We start from the raw sequence: 17225 nt of genomic DNA, 5'->3' as shown, positions 1-17225 counted from the left end.
GCTTGGTGGCTGGTTCTCAGAAACCAACCAGTGCAAATCCCATTTGTGCAAAGCTGCTTAAACCTTAAATGCTCTCCCTCGTGCAGGGAACAGGCTTCTCGCCCCGCACCGAGCGGGGTTGGGCACGGTCGGGGACGTGGCTCAGGGATGAGCAAGGTGACAGCTGGAGCTCGTGCTCAGCCTGAAGGTCACAATTCACATGGGAATTTGCAGCTCTCCAGGATTCAGACAATAATAACTTGCAAAATCTAGGCTCGGTTACCTACAAGTCAACGCTGCCCGAAAGGAAGAGGAGTGCAGATGGGAAGGGAGGGCAACAAATAAATCCCCACGATTTCATCTCCCGTTTGGTTCGTGCTCATCCATTGCCTGGCCGTGTCCTCGGTAAGCTGCGCTGTCAGCAGGGGCTTTATCTGGGATGAGGGAACTATTTTCAGGGCATTTGAGAGAACAGAAAAATTAGGCTTAAACTCCCAGTTATGAGAAGCAAACTCCATGCTGCGCAGCACAGCCTTAGGTTAATTGCAAAATTAAAGTTTTACCCTCTCCATTTTAACTGTGCTAAAGCTGAAAAAATACATATACTTTTTAAAGAACAGCATGCCATGGGTTTTCAGGCAGGAATAAGACCCCTGGTTTGGACTGCACCAAGGTCTGAACTTCCCCAGAGCTCAAAGCAAAGCCGTGATCCAGTCAATGCCTTCCCTGCTTGCACACCAGAGGAGATCCTCCTCCTGAGCAGGAACGAGAGAAGTCTTTTGTGTTTGCAGTTCACATCTCCCAAGCGTGGGGTAAAACTGACCCGACTCCAAAATTTCCTGGCCAGAGAGAGAGGCTGAAACCACTGGTTTCTTTCCAGCATAGAGTAAAAAGTTGATACTTCAGAAATAATAAATATAAATCAAAGTTTTAACTTGCTTGTGGGAGGAAAAAAACTTTCTGATTTTGGAAACACTGGTTTTCTTACTGGCGCTCTGTAACGAAGCGACTCACAGCAAGGCAGCCAGCGTGGATACGGCACCGTGTTCCTCTTTAGGTCTCCTCAGGCCTCCCTCCCCCAGGAATAAAAACAGCTCGCATCAGGCAAGGCATCAGCAGCAAAATCCAATTTCGTTTCATTGAAATAATCAAATGTTTTGGGGTCATTTCAGAAAAACACAGTCAGGCGAGTCAGGGCGACCCGATCCAGCGCGATACATCCACGCTGCGCTCCCCGCAGTGTTTAAAGGAGAATTTGCAGAGCGCTCCCGAGCACCGGGGATGGCTGTGCTGCATCCCTCCCACCGCAGCTGAGCGCCCGAGGGCCCTGCAAGACCAAACTGACATCAGATTTTGTTTGTTTGATCTAAAGGAAAACTGCTTCACTCCCACCCAAAGTCCAGCGCCTGGTGGACACCAGCTCAGACCAGCAGCAGGCACGGCATCCTTTTGTACCTTGCCACCGAACCTGCTCTGATCAGCGCTTCCCTTCTCCCTCCCTTGCCCACCAAAGGGTCAGAAGCTGGGTGGAATTGGAGATTTTCCCATTTCCAACCTGGTGGGGCAAAGCCAAGGCTCCCCGTGCCCGATCGCTGGCTCAGTGCAAGGCCAGTGACTGCCCGCTCCACCAGGGTGCTGGTGAAGCCTCGCATAAAATATTTGTTTGCCAGGAAAGGGGGGGGGGAGCGTAGAAGCAGCTTAAAACATTCCTGGAGACGTCTAAATAATGCAGCCCAGATGGAAAATGTGTTTGTTAAAAGATGTCACCGCGTGCTAAATACAAACCAACGGTGTGCGAATCCAGGAGGGCAGGAGCGGCAGGGAAACAGCTCACAGCCTTTGTGCGCAGGGGATGCATGGTCCTGGGAAATCCCCCAAGGAGCTGAAACTGCTCCTCTGATTTTTTCCTTTCTAATTTAATTTTATATTTTAAGTAAGCAGCACAAACAGGATAGTTTTTCTCATCATGACGTGAGGAGGTAGGACAAGAAAATAACTTTTGAAGCAGGCAAATAGAAGGAAAGAAACCACATTTTTAAAGGAAAAAGCGGTATCAGATCAGATGATGTTGACACAGATGGAAAGCTCTTGACCCTTTGCATACATGAACATCAAAATTGTAGGGCTGAGATTTTCAAGACCAAGCTGGAGACACATCTTGCATCCATTTCCTAGGAGATTTGGGTTCCTCAGCCTCTGGAATTTGCTTCACAACCCTTTTAGAATGAAGCTGCAAGTCAAAAGTTAGGGCTAATATCTGGGAAAAAATTACAAACAGCGCTGAGAAGCATGGATCTAATTCCCCTTTCCTCTAGTGCTCCTTTTGTGACATTACTCAGCATCTGAGCAATGCCACTTGCAAGAGGAATGCATTTGTGAAAGAAACACGGAATTAGAAGAACAACATTTTAAAATGCTGTCGCTTGACTTAACCTCAGCAATTAAAAGCCATAGCCACCATCACTTAGCAAAATTAACGTAAAATCTGTCAGAGAAACCAACCAGCAGGGGATCAGACCTTCACCACACCACCGTGAGACCCAACACAAGGCCATCCTCCAACCCCATGCCAGGCACAAGAGCCCCCTGCCGAGCCAAAGCACCGCGGTGTCCGGAGCGGCGTTATCAGGGCTCTGCATCGTCAGGACCAGGACAACAGCAACCACTGCACAGCTCGTCAACAGCTTGACGAGGGATCCCAAGAACGCACCTCTCCAAAGCAAGAGCCCCCAAAAGATTAAAAGGGACAGATGAAAATGAAGCCCACCCAAGTGCCAGATTGTAGCACCCCAGACCAAACTCAAAGGCCTCTTCCCTGCTTAGTCTTCTTGGCCCTAATCTAGAGAAAAGCCCTGGCTTCTCAAGCAGAGAGCTTACTTTTCTCAGTAAGAAGCTGTGGTTGTTACATCTTGGAGAGCCAGGTGAAAATTGCTATTTGGAGGAGCGGGTGAGACATCCCGTGTCTGCGATCTTGCACTAAACATTCCCGGTCTCACCCTTTCTGTAAGTGGGAGCAAATCAACAGGCGACCTGGGAGAGCCTACACTGACCAGAGAAGAGCTAGAGCTCTTCAAAGCAATTCCAGGTGGTTGTGAGCAGGGCTCAGACCCCTGAAATAACTTTTGCCAACGCACGTTCACTTTTTCTGGCATTTTCAGACATTTGAAGCCCAGTTTGGCAAGCATATCCAGGCTCCCAAGTGCTAGAGCAAGCCTACCTATAGGCAAATCCTTGGGGGAAAGCTAGGGGATTCTTTGGATCATGCTGAAGGTTATTTACAGGGAAAGAGTCTAGATTTCCATACAGCACCTTGACCACATTCTTGCCTTGCAATATCAACCTACAGAAGAGGCAACAGCCACACCAGGCTTCCCGAGCAGCCATGTGGGATGGCCCTGGCCATAAATAGTAGGAAAAACCCATGAAACCTTTGGAGAGCTCCACTGCCAGGTACCTTGGTCCTCGCTCTTGCTATCAAGACATCCATTGACACAACCAGCCGTGTTTCTGATGGCCAGGACAGGAGCAGAGCCGGTTGGCTGGTGACTGCAGATAAGCAGATGGACGGGTCCTGGGGGCAGGAGGGAAAGCTTCAAGCCTGAGAGCCTTAAAAGGTTCAAGAAAGAAATCAAATCAAAGCTAAGTGCCGCAGCTCTCCCTCTCGCTACAACCTTCAGTGCTGAACTAATCCAGGAGTGCTTTGTATTCCAGCTGTGCCTGCAGAGAAGGCTCAGAGTCACCGTATTTGAGATTCAAGCCGCAGCGCAGAGCGGAGAGTACCAACAGCTTTTGCCCAGATCACAGTGGGCACACCGAGCCCTGCCGTTCTTCCCAGCCATCCAAGGGAGGTTTACAAACCTCGCCACCCCCAAGAACCCCTTCCAACCACTCATTTAACCAACACTGACGCACAGAGATGCACAACTGCCATGGAATAACCGTGGCAGCCACACACTGACCCCCCTACCTGCTGGTTTCATCAATCCTGCCCCTATCAGGGGCTCTCCCATTTCCTCAGCCGCAGGGCAGGGAGGTTTTGCAGCGAGGACCTGAAGCACAAGGTGATCTCCACAAGCCAAGGTCAGGGTCTCCATCAGCTTCACCCTTCCCTGCAGATAACTCAGCTGCACTCGTGTCTCTGCCAGAACAGGAGAGCTAATTCTTTTTTCCTTTTAATTTATAAACCCCAACTGCAGATTCAGCTGTGTTTCTTATTCAAGACTGCTTTCTCTCGGTGCCCCCCTAGCAAGACATTTCCTGCCCAGAAGCAGCAATCTTAAATTCTTCACGAACAGAGCTTAGCCTCACCGCAATTTTTAGTGTGTGTCATGAATTTTAATAGAAATACATACAAACCCCCGTCCCTCAGCACCAAGGTGTTGAGGCAGGCGAGGTTTGTGAGAGGTGCTACTGTTTGTTGCTTTTGCTTTTTGTTTTTAAGCTCAGCTGCAGTGAGTCATTGTTGTGGACAAGGACAGCTGAGCTACTTCTGTCCACCGAGCTGACCACAGCTTAGGCATCCCCTTGGTTGGGGCCTATACGTCACAGTAGGGCAGCCTGGCTTGGGTGCCCAGCAGCACTTGTTAAAGCTTTGATAGATTAAAAAAGCCCTGAAAATGACAAAGAAAAAGAAAAAAAAAAAGGGAGAAGAAAGGTAAACCAGTGTACCTTCCCTCTCCAGCAGCAGCCCTCGCCATTAGCTTATGCTCCTGCCTAAGAGAGGCAAAAAGCCCCAAATGCACACACCAAGCCAACCCAGAGACAGAGAGATCTTAAATGCTCTTTCTGGTACTACAGGGGGGGTTCTCTTCCATTGTGGCTTTGTTAGTAAATAAATCAATTCCTTTTCCTTTACGTCACTCTCTAAAATGGCCCCATTCAGACACCCGTGCTGGTGCGGCAGAGCCCTGCCTTCCCACACGCAGCAGGGCAGTGATTCACCCGCTGGTTTCAGCACCTCTGGAAGTACGAGAAATTAAATTAAATTTCTTTAACACATCCTTGGCATCTCCTCCCAGAAGGTTAAAGCAAACAAACAAACGGAAACAAACACTTCTGTTTGCCAGAATGAAAAGCAACCCACGCTCAGCACACTCCTAATGGAGAACCTTGGGTGGCGTGATGGACAAACAGTCATTTTAAAGGAGATCTTCCCATTTCCAGGAATGAGCTTGCTCACAGGCATGTCGAAGGTTGCATTCGCATTGGCAGCTTCCTGCAACAGCAAAAGCCCCAGATGCTTGTGGTTGGAAGTGACCTATTTTGGATAAACAGAACAATGAACAAAGCACCCTCTCCCCAGCAGACGGAGCAGCACGGAGGAATGTTTTGCAAAATCTTTTGGCAACAAGGTACCATCTGGTTTTGCAATCAGAGGAACCATGGGCAAAGCCGTGCATCACATGAAATCCAGCTGGGAGAAGCAGGCAGCAGCACTGCCAGCACCACCAAGAGCCCCGAGGAGACAGAGCCCACGGCCAAGACCTCTCCAGCAGGATGCCGAGGTCCTCCCGGGCTGTCTCAGCACAGGCACAGAGATATCACACTTCCAGCAACACAGAGAATTTGCAAGCTGCTCTCAGGAAACATGGCCAGAAATAGCAGACGTGCTGTCCTCAAACATCACAAGCCTTGGCCATCCTGGACTCACAATGAGAGCACCCAAAGCAGCTCCTGCTCCATTTAGCAGCCTCTTGCTCACACCACAGCAGAGCTGGCTCTGGGCTAGAAGATCCTACAAACACAAGACCATGCCTGTACAAGAGAGATGCTCTTTGCTTTTGAGGGTTCTCAGAGATTCTGAGTCCTCAGAGAGTTTTTCACTGTCTTGCCTTAAGCATGGCAGCAGACAAAAACCTAAAGGCAGGAGCATGCCCACGCCTCACCGGCACGCAGGCAAAGTGGTGGCTCCCAACCACTGAGGTTTCTGATCTGTAGGCACCTCCTGCTCAAATTGGATTATAAAGCTGAAACACAGAAAGACTCAATGCTACCAGAAACACTGGTTTCAGCAAATTTCTGTTGTCTGTGATCTTCACCACCAATGCCATACTCAGCAGTTCAGGCCAAGAAGCAAATCTTCCGCCAGATCTGTTCCCATCCCCATCAGCACCCGAAGCCTAATGCTCCCCACACCTCGATAAAGACCCTTCAGCTCTAATCCAGAGCAGTTACGAGATGTAAGCAGCCAGATCAGCTCAGCACCAGATGGGCAGAAGGGACTTATGTCTTGCAGGAGTTTAGCGTACAACCCAGCCGCAGATGGCAGGTCATGGGAGAAGCCACCTCTGCAACATGCTCCGTCTCCTGGGAGCCTCACCATGACCTCCCCAGCCCATCGCATCGGGGAAGCCTGGACTTCGTTATTGAGCCACAAATGAGCTTTAGCTCAAAGTTAGCTCTATCTGCTGCTATGATGCCGCAAATGACTCAAGGGGAAATCTTGATGCTGCAGCGGTTGGCGCATTGACTCGAGGTTGTATTATTCAATGCCTGCTCATATTCAGTTTGCAGCAGATCTGCTCAGATTCCAGTTTTTCAGCGAAGAGGAAGGAAGTGCTTCTCAAAGTATTTTGACTTTGTCAGGGCAGCCTTTCCAGGGGACCATTGTCTGCAACAACTCATTTGGCTACCCTGGCAAGGAGGAACAGCAAGCCTGAGCTGCTCTGGGCTCCAGCCCCAGACGCTGGGGGACTCCTTCCTCCAGTCACTCAGCTCAGACACAGCAGCTTTCAGGCTGCTCCAACCCACACCAGGGGCCCTGCTGGCCTCCAGCTGTGCCCAGGCTTGGAGTCGATGACTGTGCCTCATGTGCCAGGGTTTCACTCCACAGTCGCTTGTTTGCTTTGTGCATGCACAATCGTGCCTGGGCAACCACTGGGTGGATGGAGCTTTTCTGCTGAAAAACTGCTTTGAACGAGTCTAGCCTATGACTCTCCTGCACACAAGAAGCCAGCGAGACATTAACCCCATGGTCCTCCGGCCACAGGGGAGCAGCCAGCACCTCACTTCGTGAAAGTGCCTGCTTGCAGCAGGCACTGCTGGGACATCTCCGATGATGGAGGCTTCCTGTGTTCCTACAAAACATTTTATTCATGCACAATGGAACATCATAAATAATTCCAAGCCCGCTGTGGTCCTGGAGGACAGCACAGTGTGCCAGGGGTTTGCCTCATTTGCTTTCCTCTCCTGCTAACAGCCAGCGGGGGCTGTGCATGCAGTCTGACAAGATCCAAAGCAGGGGGAGGAAGATTTCCCTGATCCACCCCAGCAGAGAAACACAGGGACTGTGGCTTTAATTCTAACAGGAGATGGGGAAAAGTTCAAATATTCAAACAAACAAGCTGCAGCTAGGTTTCTAAAACCTGTTACCTTCAGGGCAAAGTTGGGTACAGGAGCCAGGTCCTAGTCAGGAGACATTAACGTGCTGCTGCTAGCAGGGGTTTGAGCCATCTTCCTGGAAACACTGCCTCCCTCCACCTGATATCAATTCCAAATTATGATGGACCCTGTACTCATTAGGTAGCACCTAATGCTACCAGCACCCAGGGCACTGATATTTACAACCATCACAACAGAGAAAGGCAAATGCCTCCTCTGTACCCCCTGAAATCAACAGCATGGACAAACTTGTCAAATTGCTTTGACCTTTGCTCAGCTGCTTACCAGGCTGGGCTGCAATGAGGAAGATCCCCAAACCCAATTTATTCTTCGCAATTTCCCTGCTGTTACCCTTCCCTACCTGGAAGCAAGACCCAGGAAAACCAGCCCATTTCCCAGACTTTCCCTGAGTGATTGCAGACACGTGGAGACCTGCAGGAACAGAACTGAGCAGGGTAAGCCATCCCCAGCCCTATAACACAGCCTTGGGAACGCTGCAGTGCCTCTGTTTCATAATAGATTTGTTTCTAATTAAGAAAGGGCATCTGTGGCCTCAGATGCTGCACAAGGGAAACCACACACCTACTGCTAAGGAAGTGCTAAGGCCGGTGGGTTGTTTATTGAAAGCACAGGTGGAGGCAAGGAGAGGAAGCACATCGCCAGGTAGGTGTTGCAGCACAAAAACCTGAGCACTGACCAAATCCAAAGGAGCACATCAGCAGAGAGACCGCTTGAGAACATCAGGGAAAGAGCTGGAAGACTGCTGTTGTTCAATATTCCATCCCTTCCTAAATGAAAACCCCTCGTTTTAGGGGACAACAACTTCTGACAAACTATCACCAGAGGAAGGATGGAAGCACCCTACATTCACACTACAATTCCTAACGCTTGTTCAGGAGATTCAGCCACCATACCCCACAGATGCTGACCCCAGCACCCCTTTGGGGTGAGGAAGGCTCCCTGTGAAGCTACAGCACGCAGGCACCCCAGGAGGGACGGCAGCACCCAGATGACACCTGTGGCAGAGCCACGAGCATCGCTCACTGCCCAGAGCACGGTTACACGGCTCCAGGCACTCCGCAGGCGCTGTCATTGTCCCCCTCTCCCCACAGGACTGGGGGCAGAAACAGCGCCGGGTGTCTCCCCCCCCCCGCAAGCCCGGCCCACCTCGGGCCCGGCTGGAAGCAGGTCCAGGCCCGAATGGCTCCAGGCCGGGCTCCTGCCGCCCCCTGGCGGCGCCGGGCGGGCAGGGCAGGGCCGGGCCTCGCCGCCTCCCCACTGGCGCTTCCCGCCCCATTTTCTCCCTGGTCCTTGTATGCTTCAAGTCAGTTTCTTGCAGAAGCGTCAGACCTCTTTTCCTGATCTGAATTAACTCATTTTCCGTCCTCCCCCCGTACTAGTGCTGACTCTGATCTCACTGGGGATTTCCTCAGAAAGCTTCATTCTCGGCCTGTTTGCTTCAGGCTCAAAAATCAGCAAGTTCAGCCAGCCCTTGTTGCTTTAAGCTGTGTAGCAACCTCTTAGCCCACCAGCCACCACCTCCTAAAACCCCTTTAGGTTCACTTTGGAGTCCAGTTTTGCCACCCACCACAAAAGCACCACAGCCCCCCTACCCCATAGCTCCCTGCAGGCAGGGACTTACCTGGGCCACAGCAGCACCAGCAAGAGAAGGCACCTCCAGTCCCCCTCGTTCACTTCCAAGTTTTTCTTCATATCACCCCCAAACCTCCCATGCTCTGCCTGAAATACCTCTCCCCCTAGAGAAGCCCAAGTGCCCAGCAGTGACCACCCCAGCTCAATCACCACGTCCCCAGCCACCAGCTGAGGAGCAATCAGAGGTGCTCAGCAGCTCCTGTGGCACCTCGTTACTCTGCAAAATGGCAAATCCACACACCTGAGACACAGGCAGCAATTTGGCTTCAGCTGCTCATCAAGCACTGCTGCCAAAGAAAAGGGAGAGTCCAGTAGAAACAAGTAAACTCTAAGGTGAAAATCCTCCCTTGGGTGTTGAGCTGTGGTGAGAGCTGCTGGGAGGGTGAGCTCCACATGTCCACATCCCCACCTACAGGTCACAAAATGACTTTCCTTACCAAATGTGCTTGGTAGAAAAGGATCATTTTGTTTATATGGGGCTCTAGGGTGAAATGGGAACAAGGACATGATGGGTTTATCCACATTTTGCAGTTACTCACTTACCTGAGCTGCTTCTGGGCTCTTCTTCCCCACAGACATGCTTGCACAGTAGGAGCAGACAAAGTTAACTCCATGGTGTGATTTATACAGAGACTGGAGGAAGGGCATTGTCACCCTCCTCTCTGTAAATCCCCCTCTTGTTATAAGTTTGAGGTCATTAACCAGAAGAGATATTTTCCAATGGTATATGCTAATCAATGTAATGTACTGCGAAGTCTCCTATTCACAAACCTTAATAATAAGGTCTATGAAAGGGATCACACACGGATTGACTTGTGTGTTTAGCTACAGATGAAATCTCATGTAGTTACTTATTTCATCAAGGTACAAGAATATTGGTGCAAGGAGCAAACAATAGAGATAACAGAAGGAAGTCTATCCTTAGGTGCCCAATTTTTATTTTAACATCCTGTAAAGAAACATTTCTGAAAGACAGCAAATATTGGTTCTGCTGGGAAGCCGTGCAGGTTAGGAAATAACCTCCCTAAGTTTACATCAGCAAAGGTCATAGCGCTTTGTACAGCTGTAGAGCCTGTAGAAATAAAGGAGAAAATGAGATCTGCAAACATAAAGCAAGCTGCCCAAGTCACCCAGCAAGGCAGAGCAAGAAATCCAGATCTCTTGAGAGCTGGTGCGGTGCACTGATGGACAGGAACACTGCTTGCATCAGCGCTGAACAAAGATCCAAATCCAGCAAGCTTGCACCTTGGTTCTCAGCTATTCTGCTATTTATTTAGCTGAGTTGCTTTCAATGTGGGGTTAACAGACACCTCAAGGTCAGTCCCCAAGCTACATCTGAAAAGCTGGCAAAGGCTAACAGAAAGACTACCCAAGTTAACAGACACCACAAAGAAACCTTTGTACATACAAGTTCTCAGGCATCTTCCAAGGAGGATGTTTATGCAGCTCAGAAATCAAGTTTGAAAGTCACTGAATCAACTGGTTAAAGGCAGACAGGCCCAAAGAGTTTAACCACGTCTAGTTTTCTACCTTTTGCTACAGATTTATTTTTTTTCATTCTGCCAGGTAAATCATCACTAGCAATATTTTGATTAACACTAGACAGTAAAGAAATTGCAACCTAAATTTCAGCATAGTTATTCATATGCACTTCTGAGGACACTTCTTTGAAACTCTTTTATAAAGAAGGGTAAGGAAATTTGCTTGCAGGAAGAAGGCACTGCTGCAAGAAGACAGATGCTGTTCCTCCTTTTCAGCAATACTTCCACATCATACCAAAATATTTGGCACAAAGCGCCCGATTAAAGAAATGCCATTGCTGACAGCAGATGGTACTTCTCATCCCAATCTGTAGCTGCCTGCTAACACTAGATGTAATCTGATTGCAAACATGGAGCGTGCATTTTTTCCAGATGAGCAAGCTTTACGTAATTTTTCATTGCTGTTGTTTGTTTATTAACAAACACCATTGTTACGAGCAAACAGCCTGATTACAATGCTATCAAACGAATCCCTTCTGCTCACCCCACCCTTCCAACCTTCCGGCTTTTGGAAATGTCCTGTTATTCATCAAAGCAGCCTGTTTTTCTCCCATTGTACTACTACCTGCTTAAAACTTACTTTTAGGCTGCTCATGCTATGAAGAGCCAGGAGAGGGCCTTGAAAGAATTGTGGTACTAAATGACAGCAAGACTTTCCCTATGCAAGAGGCTCGCCAGCTATTCCAGACAGCAAGTTCCTCGCCTTTACTTCAGAAAAAAAATGTGGTTATATCACCTGTTCATTTACTAAGTACATTTTCCCCAATGGAAATTCACTACAGATCCCCCTTTAAGTCTACTCATGTATAATTCTATGCAGTAATAGCTCTAAAACCAGGATTTTCTTCAAGGAAGTTGCACTTCTCCAGAGTTCACTGAACATATGTGCGTATTTGCCAAATAGTGGCTGCCGGAGTTATAAAAGAGAGTTTGTTTAACAGGAAACAAGTGAATACATGTCCTAGCGCCTCTCTCTTCCTCTCTGCTGGCTGATGGACTGAATTCAGCAGAGGCCAAGAAGATTGCTTTGGTAACTCCAACAGTGACAGACTAACTCCAAGACAGACCATGCTAACACAGGGCTTTAATGCTAATTCAGAGAGACATTTCAGAGCTAGCCAGACTTCCTAGAGCCAAACCAAGGGGATTTGTCAGAGCTATTCTCTTAAATTCACTTTTTTCTATTAATTCTCAGAGTTTCTCTCCCCAGAAAAAAAGAATCTAAAACAACTTCACAAATTTGCTTTTAAACAATGCTCCCATTTGCCACTAGATTTGAATAGGCACCATCTGCATACATCCAGAGTATGTTAGAGCACTATGTGAATGCTTTGAACTCCATTCTCCAGCAAAGCAAGACAGGCTGGCCTCCCTGTCCTTGTCAAATACGCAGTGCCTAGCTTTTAAAAAGCTTCCAAGAGCAACACCAAGTATGTTTTTCCTACTCCCTCAAGCACTGAAAACATGCAGGTGCAACTTGTTCCAGCTGCACAATAACTGGAGCTGGAATTTAATGACTTACATTATCTTGATTTCAAAAACCATCCATATATGTCCTTCAACGATCTCAAGCCACCTGCAAGCATTTTGGAATGCTCAGGATCTGGTCTCAGTTCAGCTGAGTGAGTTACAGAGCACCTGTAGCAAGGAGGCAGGGGGTGGGCATGATAATGATCAAGGCATACTGAGTACTTCCCTTAGCATTGTCACAGAACCTGAAAATGGAGCAATCACAAGTGCTTATTTCTACCTTTAGCTTCCTCTCAGAGGTCCTTACTGCAGCAAGAAATCAACCTGTTTGGGGGTTTTCCTTCTAAATCTAATAACATTGTCAACACAGAAGGCAGACAACATTTGGCTGAAATTCTCGGGATTCTGAAAGGCGAAATAAATGTGAATGGAATAAAAACTCATCTGACTATTAACACCACATTGGTCTCAGAAAGATAGCTACGGCTGTTCTCTTCTGTCACACTCCTAGTGCTCCACCTGTATGTCCAGCACGGAAGTCTGCATTGCATCAATAAAACAAGCTTTATGTACCTGTGACTAATAAGAGACAAAAAGACAACCAGGTCCCAAGAAAAAAAGCAACAGCAGAGATGTGTCTAAGGCACAAATTCTGCATTTGTCATGATGGGAACCAGCTGCATTCCCTTCCCCCAGAATACATAAAAAGGTGCTTACTGCACCATACGTACAGCAAAGGATTTGAAATTCCAATCCATTATAGACTTTCACCACTGATTTCTTCCAAGGATGCATATAGTGTAATGATTTATGAACCCTCCATAGCATCTGATTAGTAGAAATAAAGACAACAAAATAAACTTCATCGGTTTTATTCTGCAAAGCAATATGCACATCTTACAAACACAAAATTAATCTAGGAGAGAAATGTCATTTCCAAATCAGCTATTAACCATCATGCAACAAGACAAGTGAAATGTAAGAACAAAACAAAACAAAAAAGCCATCTTAACCCTACAATCACCTGCAGAGGGTTGAAAACCAAGGCTCAGATTTTCTATGTAATGCCAAAGAAAAATGCAAAAGAAAATGGCAGCTTTCTAAGAACAAGAAAACACGTACAAATAGAATCAAAACTGATTCAAGTCATAGTTAAAAAGAAAAAGAAAACAAAAAAAGGAAAGATCAATATGATCTGAACTTTAATATTAAGTTTTTACTCTTCTGTTTGGCTGCATTTAACTTTTGTACATCGCGCCTAGGAACAATCCAATATTCCTCAGTATTACAGCATTTCAACCTGATGGACACACGTAGCTCTCCGCTGCAATACATGGGTGCAAAGGGATAAACTAAGGCCAAAAACACATTTCTCTAACATTTTCCCTTTTGCTTTTGTTGGTCACAATCTTAGTATTTCTCTGTATTTCAATGCAGTGGGTGACAAATTGCAAAGCAGGCTCCTCTAATTACCAAATAGCAAAATTGGTTTAAAAAAAAAACGTTTTCCCCACCAGACCAATTCGTAAATAGGACATTTAGAGGTGGATTTTTAGGTTGCTGAAACAGAAAGGATATGGGTTTGCTTTTTTAAAGGAGTCGCATTGTGGTTTTTATTAGGTATTTCCAGAATTTGCAACACCACCCCAATCAGTTTCCTCTTCCAGCCTTTGGTCCCCAGATCAAGCCACCCTTGTAGGCAACTCTAGAAGTCAGAAGGCTGGGTATGCGTGAATTAGGAACAGCTCAGACAATTTTCAGGAGAAGCTGTCTACCTGTTTTACTTCACCGACTCCTATCAGTGAAGCAGTATTAGCCCATAGCAACATCAGGAGAAAAAAACAGAAGCTTCATTTTATCCCTGGACTTCAAACTAGGCCATCTCTCAAGCTTTACCTTAACATTCCTGGAGAAAAACGCATGTTAGTTAACACCACTTAAGTAACCAAAATTCTGAAATGGAAACATGTTCTGAAGAAAAGCGTGGTTATTTGCTTCAAATGCTCTGAAAAGTCGAGAACGTACTGAATACTGAAGTCCTATAGATACAGGCCCACAAACCAGTAGGGTACTATTCCCAATAGTGCCTATGTGCAATAAACTAAGAATCTTATGCCAGCATAATTGAGACTGTAAGACTTTGACTTGGGTTTTCTTGTTTTGTGTACTTTAGAGCAGTATTTACCAAAGGAAGAGAGATAAAAGCATGTGTGTGGGCTGCAGACCTACCTGCAAAAGGTGTGCCCAGGTGGAGCACCTCCTGCAGCGCATGGCTGAGCTGCGGGAGGTGGTGAAAAGGCTGCGTGACATCAGGGAGGCTGAGATGGAGTTAGATAGTTGGTTCCAAGCGCAGCCTGCAGTGGACCCACAGCCAAACAGCCAAAGATTCCCCCACTGGCACAGTACAGAAGGGAGAGGGGCCAATAACACAGAAGGATGGAAGCTTGGAGCGGCAAGGACCAGCAGGAGGAAAAGGCTTCCCCCGAAGGCTGAGGTGCCCTTGCAGAACCACTTCACTGCTCCACAGACTGAAGGGGAAAGACCCATCACATCGGGAGAGACGCTGGAGCTGAGCAAGGCAGCCAGATCTGCTCCCTGTGTAACAACCAGCACGGCTTAGGAAAGGCAATGGGGGAGAGTAGGTGACTTTCAGAAGTACGGAGGCACCCATCTGCCAACCTGACACACTCTATAGAGGTGTGCTGCTTAGCAGGGGCTCCTATCAGGGATGTCACTGAGACACTACCATGCCTCATACACACTACTATTAGCTGCTGCTGTTGTTTCATATGGACACCAGCAATTTAGCCAGGAGCAGCCTGATGGCTCCCATGGCTGGAGTGTTGGGGTGGAAGGATAGAGGCTCTTTAGGAAGGACAGGTGGGGAAACGAGGAAGAAGCATCGCTCTCTATGTTGGTGATCTGCTGGAATGTGTGGAGCTCTGCCTGGGGATGGATAAGGAGCCACAGACAGCTGAGGGGCCAGGTTTAAAGGGAGGGCAGGGACAGGTGACATTGTAGGGGGGGTCTGCTACAGGCCACCCAACTGGGAAGACCAAGTGGATGAGGCCCCTCTATAGACAGACAGGAGCAGCCTCACATCCACAAGCCCTGATCCTTATGGGGGAACTTTAACCACCCCACTATATGTTGGAGGGACAGCACAGCAGGACACAAGCAATCCAGGAGCTTACAAGAATGTGTTGATGAAAACTTCCTTCTCCAAGTGATATAGAAGCCAACGAGGAGACGTGCTATGCCAGACCTCACCAACAAGGAGGGGCTGGTGGGAAATGTGAAGCTCAAGGGCAGCTTTGGCTGCAGTGACCATGAAATGGTGGAGGTCAAGAACCTTATGGCAGAGAGGAGGGAGCACAGCAAGCTCACTACCCTGGACTTCATGAGAGCAGACTCTGGCCTCTTTAGTGACCTGCTTGGTAGAGGGCCATGGGACAAAGCCCTGAAGGGAAGAGTGGCCCAAGAAAGCTGCTTAATATTCAAGGATCACCTCCTCCAAGTTCAGGAGTGATTAATTCTAACAAAGAGGAAGTCAGGCAGGAGGCTTGCATGGATGAACAAGTTACTTCTGAACAAACTCAAACAGACTAGAGAGAGTGGAAGCAAGGACAGGTAGGCTGGGAGGAATATAGAGAAACTGTCCAAGCAGCTGGGGATCAAGTCAGGAAAGCCAAAGAAAGAAAGAAATTTGACCAGGGACATCAAGGGCAAGAAAGCTTCTATAGGTACATCAGCACTAAAGGGTTTCTCTAAGGAAATGAGAACTGCGTACCCAGGATATGGAGAAGGCTGAGGTACTCAGTGACTTTTTTGCCTGTCTTCACTGGTAAGAGATCACTGGCACACCGCTTAAGTTGCAGGAGGCCAAGGCAGGCACTGGGATTACAAAGAACCACGCTCTGTAGGAGAGGACCAGGCCTGAGACCAGCTAAGGAACCTGAAGGTGCACAGGCCCACGGGACTGATGAGATGCAACTGTGGGCCTTGAGGGAACTGGCAGATAAAGTTGCTAAGCCACCATCCATCATATCTGAGAAGTTGTAGCAGTCCAGTAACATTCCCTCTGACTGGAAGAGGGAAACATAACCCTCATTTTTAAAAAGGGAAAAAAGAAGACCCAGGGAAATACAGGCCAGTCAGCCTCACCTCTCATGCCCGGCAAGATCATGGAGCAGATCCTCCTGGAAACCCTGCTAAGGCACGTGGAAAACAGAGGTGACTGGTGACAGCCAACATGGCTTCACTAAGGGCAGATTGTGCCTGACAAATCTGGAGGCCTTCTACAACAGGGTTACAGCATTGGTGGATAGGGGAAGAGCAATTGACATCATCTACCCGGACTTGTGCAAAGCATTGGACACTGTCCTACACGATGTTGTTTCTAAATCGGAGAAGTGGATTTGATGGATGGACTACTCAGTTGGTAAGGGACTGGCTAGATGGTTGCACTCAAAGAGCTGTGGTCAACAGCTCAACATCCATGTGGAGACCAGTGACGAGCAGTGTTCCTCAGGCATCGGTACTGGGACTGGCACTGTTTAACATCTTTGTCAGTGACCATGGGGTCACACCATGTCAGCACCATGCGGTGTGGTCAACACGCTGGAGGGAAGGGATGCCATCCAGAGGGACCAGGCTGGACAGGCCTGAGAGGTGGGCCTGTGCAAACCCCATGGAGTTCAACAAGGCCAAGTGCAAGGTCCTGCATTTGGGATGGGGCAATCCTAAGCACAAACACAGGCTGGGTGGAGAACAGATTGAGAGCAGTCCTGAGAAGGACCTGGGGGTGTTGGTGGATGAGAAGCTCAACATGACCTGGCATGGTGGTCTTGCAGCTCAGAAAATCAAACATATTCTGGGCTACATCAAAAGCAGCACGGCCAGCAGGGCGAGGGAGGTGATTCTCCCCCTCTGCTTTGGGCAGATCCCACCTGCAGTGCTGCATTCAGCTCTGGGGGCCCCAACGTAAGGAGGACATAGAGCTGTTGGGACAACTCCAGAGGACAGCCACAAAGATGATCAGAGGCCTGGAGCACTTCTGTGAAGACAGGTTGAGATAGCTGGGGTTGTTCAGCCTGGAGGAGAGAAAGGAGACCTTCTGGTGGTCTTCCAGTACTTAAAAGGGGCCTGCAAGAAAGCTGGAGAGGGTCTATTTATAAGGGCTTGGAGTGATAGGACAAGGAG

The 17225-nt window shown here is 48.2% G+C and overlaps 2 long non-coding RNA genes across 2 annotated transcripts; one reads left to right on the top strand and one right to left on the bottom strand.

Moving 5' to 3' along the window:
* Positions 1–4909: 4909 nt before the first annotated feature.
* On the bottom strand, positions 4910–9554 carry LOC118176286. Its single transcript, XR_004755329.1, has 2 exons — positions 9002–9554; positions 4910–5236 (listed from the first exon to the last, which is right to left on the bottom strand). It is a non-coding gene; the product is annotated as an uncharacterized LOC118176286 (long non-coding RNA).
* On the top strand, positions 7554–9158 carry LOC118176285. Its single transcript, XR_004755328.1, has 2 exons — positions 7554–7814; positions 7896–9158. It is a non-coding gene; the product is annotated as an uncharacterized LOC118176285 (long non-coding RNA).
* Positions 9555–17225: the final 7671 nt, after the last annotated feature.

The sequence above is a fragment of the Oxyura jamaicensis genome, chromosome 19 (genome assembly GCF_011077185.1).
Source record: "Oxyura jamaicensis isolate SHBP4307 breed ruddy duck chromosome 19, BPBGC_Ojam_1.0, whole genome shotgun sequence".
NCBI lineage: Eukaryota > Metazoa > Chordata > Aves > Anseriformes > Anatidae > Oxyura > Oxyura jamaicensis.
This window is presented reverse-complemented; position numbering and strand designations above follow the sequence as displayed.